Source organism: Leiobunum rupestre, chromosome 4 (assembly GCF_980474605.1).
Source record: "Leiobunum rupestre chromosome 4, qqLeiRupe1.1.hap1, whole genome shotgun sequence".
Taxonomy (NCBI): Eukaryota; Metazoa; Arthropoda; class Arachnida; order Opiliones; family Sclerosomatidae; genus Leiobunum; species Leiobunum rupestre.
In genome coordinates, this window is record NC_143387.1 from 8,366,154 (window position 1) to 8,373,391 (window position 7,238).

Consider the following 7,238-nt stretch of genomic DNA (forward strand, 5'->3'; position numbering starts at 1 on the left):
CGTTCATTTTTCCGAGCGCGCGCGCGTACCATTGATAAGATAGCTGAACTTTGTTTTATTTGACGATAAAATCGGAAAGGTTTGGGTAGAAATTCTGTCTTGTCCCATGTTACATTTTCAGCCTTTTGGAGCGTTCATTGTACATACAAAGTAAGAATTTTCCATGAATATTTATTGTATTAGACAGTATTTGAACTTTAAGGCATATTATACTTAGTATATCAAATTTAGGCTGACCAGGTAGGAATCTGAATTAGAGTTAAAAATTAAATTTAGTATTTTGCTTTTTTTTAGGCCAAGATTAGCGTAGAAAGTAATTTACTATTTTGTTTTTGTTGTAGAGTATATATTTTAGACAATTAAGTTATTGAAAAAGCGTTTAAAATGAGAATGGTATTTTGAAAACGTTTCTATCGTAAAATTGTAACTTTTTTCACTGTAGTTCGCAAAATGGTATTAATAGTATACTAAAAGTTTTCGTTATCTCAATAAAGAGTCTTAGCATTGGGAATAGTCATTGAAGGTCACGCTGAAAAGTAAGTTATAATAATAATAATAAAAATTATAATCAGCTAGGCTATTTTATTATATTTAAAATGAAATTTTTAGGCATTCTTTTATATATATATATTGGAAATGTATTAGACAGAAATTAGGCCTAGTACGGGTAAGATTAGCGTAGAAGTTAAGTTACTATCACGTGACTCGTTCATTTTTCTGTGTACGCGCACGTTTAATAAGATAACTGAACTTTGAGCAATGGATTTTTTTCCACCGGTACTTAAGATATGCCGTCAGTGTAGTCATGGGATTTTTCACTCTTAATAAATACTTTAAAATGTAAAAAATAAGACTCATTATTGAAAAAAACATAACACTTAGCCATTTTTTAGCAATCTTCTACGTAACTCAATTTTCCAAGAGGATTGTTTTCCGTAAACATTTTCAAGTGAGAGCTCGATTTTGATATCGTCAACGTGGTATTTCCAAAACTCTCCTTCGAGTAGCAAATGGTTTATTCAAATACTCAAGTGGGTTAATATGTGCCGTCAATCATTAGAGGCAGTTTAAACTGTCAGAGAGAGACAGCCAATAGAATTTGAGGGTTATTTGAAGTTTAGATCACGTGATGAATTATTCTCAACAAGATAGGAATAAATTAATTTTCCATGCGTCATTTCTCTACGGCGCATTGACGAGTAAAGACCTGCTGACGGATCGCTCAGTCTTTTCTACAGCTCGACAAAGGATTTCTACCCGTAAAGTAAGTAACTATTTTTTCTTTGTAATAGACTATATTTTTAGACATATTTAAAACAATTTGCATATTGAAAAAAGCGTTTATATTGAGAATTTTAGCGTAGAAATTTAACCATATTGATAAAATTAGGTTTTTAGTAGACTTAGGGGTAAATGTAGGCTTAGAGAATGTATCATTTGAAACTATAGAACGTATTTGGTCTAGATCAGCTATGGACATCGAAGTGTATCGACTTGAAACGTTTCGTCACTGGAAAAATCCGCACGTCACTAAGGAACAACTAGCGAAGGCTGGATTCTACTATATTCAGCGGGGCGATGAAGTACGATGTTACAAGTGCCATGGCGTATTAGAAGGATGGGAATCAGGAGACGTACCAGATTGGGAACATGCCAGATTCTTTCCACACTGTCCGTCGAGGGATAATTCACCATCGGAAAAAAAGTACATCTCGCTAGAATGGGACATTCCACCGACGCCAAAAGCAACTACGGTCACTGACAAATGCATCTCACCTGTACCTGAAGAAGAAGAAGAAGACGATACTGCTGCTAAACACTACAAATACGTGAGTTAGAACTTTTAATTAAATTAAGTTGCAGGGGATCGTTTCACCCCATTTAAATGCCTGTAAACTTAACTACTTTAATTTGTTTTAATTGTGTAATGTACAAGATAACCATCTAATGGAATATCTGATAGTACCTACTAACATGTAAAATAAAGTTCTAACATAAAAAATTAAATGTAAATAACTTGTTTTTATTGCCTAGAGATTAGAAATTATGGAGTTCGGAAGCGATAAGCAAACGGGTAAAATCTAATCTCCAGATATCTGCACCAGCAAAACTAATTTTGGAGAATGGGGAGGGTTGGAAGGGGGAAAGGAGCCAGTGAATGGGGGAAAAGAGTTTTATGTACTTCCGGTGAATGGGACCTGTGAATCGGGGTAGCAACGGGGGAAAGGAGCGGGTGAACGAGAGAGAGAGAGAGAGAGATAAAGTATCCAGTGAATGGGGATAGCAATGGGGAAAAGGAGCTGGTGAACGATAGATAAAGTATCCAGTGAATGGGGATGGGGGAAAGCAGGGATGTACCCAAAAATGGACCAAAATGGACCAAATGTACCCCAAAAACGACCAAAGTCACCATTTTCGGCCCTATGTACCCCATTTCGGACCAAATGTACCCCAAACTGGACCTTTTAGCTTTATTGTAATGTTAAACTCCCATAGAGATTCCCCTAAAAAGAATAATAAACTGGCGGTCCAATTTTGGGTACATTAATTATTTCGGAGAGATAAAACTAATTCTGGCAAACTGCTGCGATTTATAGCGAATGGGGAAAAAGCCAATTTCTAGCGATTGGGAGCGATAGTATGAGAGATAACAATTATGGTTGTTTTTATTGCCTAGAGATGGGGTAAAGCAGCTGGTGAACGAGAGAGAGAGTATCTGGTGATTAGAAATTCTGGTGATTAAGGGAGGAACGGGAGAGCGGGTGAACGAGAATCTGGTGATTAGAAATTCTGGTGATTAAGGGAGGAACGAGAGAGCGGGTGAACGAGAATCTGGTGATTAGAAATTCTGGTGGTTGAGATGGGGGAGAGGCGCGGGTGAACGGCGGGAGCTACAGCTTTGTGTCCTTCTGGTGATTGAGAATGAAATTCTCAATCACCAGAAGGACATCCCCCTCTCTTTGCGGCCACAACGCAAGGTACTAACCACTATACGATCACGGCCGTCTCCTTCACGTCACTGTGTTTCAAATAAGTTTCCAAAAAGGATAATGACTAAATATTTAAAAAACCTGGTTTAATGTCGTGACCAGGATTCGAACCTGGGTTATTGCGGCCACAACGCAAGGTACTAACCACTATACGATCACGGCCGTCTCCTCCACGTCACAGTGTTTCAAATAAGTTTCCAAAAAGGAAAATTACTAAATATTTAAAAAACGAGGTTGAATGCCGTGACCAGGATTCGAACCACGGTTATTACGGCCACAACGCAAGGTACTAACCACTATAAGATGATGGCCGTCTCCTCCACGTCACGTTGTTTCAAATAAGTTTCCAAAAAGTAAAATGACTAAATATTTAAAAAACCTGGTTTAATGCCGTGACCAGGATTCGAACCTGGGTTATTGCGGCCACAACGCAAGGTACTAACCACTATAAGATGACGGCAGTCTCCTCCACGTCACAGTGTTTCAAATAAGTTTCCAAAAAGGAAAATTACTAAATATTTAAAAAACGAGGTTGAATGCCGTGACCAGGATTCGAACCTGGGTTATTGCGGCCACAACGCAAGGTACTAACCACTATAAGATGACGGCCGTCTCCTCAACGTCACAGTGTTTCAAATAAGTTTCCAAAAAGGAAAATTACTAAATATTTAAAAAACGAGGTTGAATGCCGTGACCAGGATTCGAACCACGGTTATTGCGGCCACAACGCAAGGTACTAACCACTATACGATCACGGCCGTCTCCTCCACGTCACAGTGTTTCAAATAAGTTTCCAAAAAGGAAAATTACTAAATATTTAAAAAACGAGGTTGAATGCCGTGACCAGGATTCGAACCACGGTTATTACGGCCACAACGCAAGGTACTAACCACTATAAGATGATGGCCGTCTCCTCCACGTCACGTTGTTTCAAATAAGTTTCCAAAAAGTAAAATGACTAAATATTTAAAAAACCTGGTTTAATGCCGTGACCAGGATTCGAACCTGGGTTATTGCGGCCACAACGCAAGGTACTAACCACTATAAGATGACGGCAGTCTCCTCCACGTCACAGTGTTTCAAATAAGTTTCCAAAAAGGAAAATTACTAAATATTTAAAAAACGAGGTTGAATGCCGTGACCAGGATTCGAACCTGGGTTATTGCGGCCACAACGCAAGGTACTAACCACTATAAGATGACGGCCGTCTCCTCAACGTCACAGTGTTTCAAATAAGTTTCCAAAAAGGAAAATTACTAAATATTTAAAAAACGAGGTTGAATGCCGTGACCAGGATTCGAACCACGGTTATTGCGGCCACAACGCAAGGTACTAACCACTATACGATCACGGCCGTCTCCTCCACGTCACAGTGTTTCAAATAAGTTTCCAAAAAGGAAAATTACTAAATATTTAAAAAACGAGGTTGAATGCCGTGACCAGGATTCGAACCACGGTTATTACGGCCACAACGCAAGGTACTAACCACTATAAGATGACGGCCGTCTCCTCCACGTCACGTTGTTTCAAATAAGTTTCCAAAAAGTAAAATGACTAAATATTTAAAAAACCTGGTTTAATGCCGTGACCAGGATTCGAACCTGGGTTATTGCGGCCACAACGCAAGGTACTAACCACTATAAGATGACGGCAGTCTCCTCCACGTCACAGTGTTTCAAATAAGTTTCCAAAAAGGAAAATTACTAAATATTTAAAAAACGAGGTTGAATGCCGTGACCAGGATTCGAACCTGGGTTATTGCGGCCACAACGCAAGGTACTAACCACTATAAGATGACGGCCGTCTCCTCAACGTCACAGTGTTTCAAATAAGTTTCCAAAAAGGAAAATTACTAAATATTTAAAAAACGAGGTTGAATGCCGTGACCAGGATTCGAACCACGGTTATTGCGGCCACAACGCAAGGTACTAACCACTATACGATCACGGCCGTCTCCTCCACGTCTCGTAGTTCCAAATAAGTTTCCAAAAAGGAAAATTTATAAATATTTAAAAAACGAGGTTAAATGCCGGGACCAGGATTAGAACCTGGGTTATTGCGGCCACAACGCAAGGTACTGACCACTATACGTACACGGCCGCCTCCTCCACGGCAAAGTGTTTCAAATAAGTTTCCAAAAAGGAAAATGACTAAATATTTAAAAAACGAGGTTTAATGCCGTGACCAGGATTCGAACCACGGTTATTGCGGCCACAACGCAAGGTACTAACCACTATACGATGACGGCCGTCTCCTCCACGTCACGTTGTTTCAAATAAGTTTCCAAAAAGGATAATGACTAAATATTTAAAAAACCTGGTTTAAAGCCGTGACCAGGATTCGAACCTGGGTTATTGCGGCCACAACGCAAGGTACTAACCACTATACGATCACGGCCGTTTCCTCCACGGCAAAGTGTTTCAAATAAGTTTCCAAAAAGGAAAATTACTAAATATTTAATAATCGAGGTTGAATGCCGTGACCAGGATTCGAACCACGGTTATTGCGGCCACAACGCAAGGTACTAACCACTATAAGATGACGGCCGTCTCCTCCACGTCACGTTGTTTCAAATAAGTTTCCAAAAAGGAAAATGACTAAATATTTAAAAAACCTGGTTTAATGCCGTGACCAGGATTCGAACCTGGGTTATTGCGGCCACAACGCAAGGTACTAACCACTATAAGATGACGACCGTCTCCTCCACGTCACAGTGTTTCAAATAAGTTTCCAAAAAGGAAAATTACTAAATATTTAAAAAACGAGGTTGAATGCCGTGACCAGGATTCGAACCTGGGTTATTGCGGCCACAACGCAAGGTACTAACCACTATAAGATGACGGCCGTCTCCTCAACGTCACGGTGTTTCAAATAAGTTTCCAAAAAGGAAAATGACTAAATATTTAAAAAACCTGGTTTAATGCCGTGACCAGGATTCGAACCTGGGTTATTGCGGCCACAACGCAAGGTACTAACCACTATAAGATGACGACCGTCTCCTCCACGTCACAGTGTTTCAAATAAGTTTCCAAAAAGGATAATGACTAAATATTTAAAAAACCTGGTTTAAAGCCGTGACCAGGATTCGAACCTGGGTTATTGCGGCCACAACGCAAGGTACTAACCACTATACGATCACGGCCGTTTCCTCCACGGCAAAGTGTTTCAAATAAGTTTCCAAAAAGGAAAATTACTAAATATTTAATAATCGAGGTTGAATGCCGTGACCAGGATTCGAACCACGGTTATTGCGGCCACAACGCAAGGTACTAACCACTATAAGATGACGGCCGTCTCCTCCACGTCACGTTGTTTCAAATAAGTTTCCAAAAGGAAAATGACTAAATATTTAAAAAACCTGGTTTAATGCCGTGACCAGGATTCGAACCTGGGTTATTGCGGCCACAACGCAAGGTACTAACCACTATAAGATGACGACCGTCTCCTCCACGTCACAGTGTTTCAAATAAGTTTCCAAAAAGGAAAATTACTAAATATTTAAAAAACGAGGTTGAATGCCGTGACCAGGATTCGAACCTGGGTTATTGCGGCCACAACGCAAGGTACTAACCACTATAAGATGACGACCGTCTCCTCCACGTCACAGTGTTTCAAATAAGTTTCCAAAAAGGATAATGACTAAATATTTAAAAAACGAGGTTGAATGCCGTGACCCGGATTCGAACCTGGGTTATTGCGGCCACAACGCAAGGTACTTACCACTATACGATCACGGCTGTCTCCTCCACGTCACTGTGTCAAATAAGTTTCCAAAAAGTAAAATTACTAAATATTTAAAAAACCTGGTTTAATGCCGTGACCAGGATTCGAACCTGGTTTATTGCGGCCACAACGCAAGGTACTAACCACTATACGATCCCGGCCGTCTCCTCCACGTCACAGTGTTTCAAATAAGTTTCGAAAAAGGATAATGACTAAATATTTAAAAACCTGGTTTTATGCCGTGACCAGGATTCGAACCTGGGTTATTGCGGCCACAACGCAAGGTACTAACCACTATACGATCACGGCCGTCTCCGCCACGTCGGGAAGTTCCAAATAAGTTTCCAAAAAGGAAAATTTATAAATATTTAAAAAACGAGGTTTAATGGCGGGACCAGGATTAGAACCTGGGTTATTGCGCCACAACGCAAGGTACTGAATACTATACGTACACGGCCGCCTCCTACACGTCTTTAAGTTTCAAATAAATTTTGAAAAATTAAAATTACTAAATATTTAGAAAAA

At 39.8% G+C, this 7,238-nt stretch overlaps 4 non-coding genes across 4 annotated transcripts; all 4 read right to left on the bottom strand.

Moving 5' to 3' along the window:
- Nucleotides 1-3,080: 3,080 nt before the first annotated feature.
- Nucleotides 3,081-3,152, bottom strand: TRNAH-GUG (transfer RNA histidin (anticodon GUG)). Its single transcript has one exon. It is a non-coding gene; the product is annotated as a tRNA-His (tRNA).
- A 2,163-nt stretch (nucleotides 3,153-5,315) lies between these two features.
- Nucleotides 5,316-5,387, bottom strand: TRNAH-GUG (transfer RNA histidin (anticodon GUG)). The gene has a single exon. It is a non-coding gene; the product is annotated as a tRNA-His (tRNA).
- Nucleotides 5,388-6,060: 673 nt separating this feature from the next.
- Nucleotides 6,061-6,132, bottom strand: TRNAH-GUG (transfer RNA histidin (anticodon GUG)). Its single transcript has one exon. It is a non-coding gene; the product is annotated as a tRNA-His (tRNA).
- An 818-nt stretch (nucleotides 6,133-6,950) lies between these two features.
- TRNAH-GUG (transfer RNA histidin (anticodon GUG)) lies at nucleotides 6,951-7,022 on the bottom strand. Its single transcript has one exon. It is a non-coding gene; the product is annotated as a tRNA-His (tRNA).
- Nucleotides 7,023-7,238: the final 216 nt, after the last annotated feature.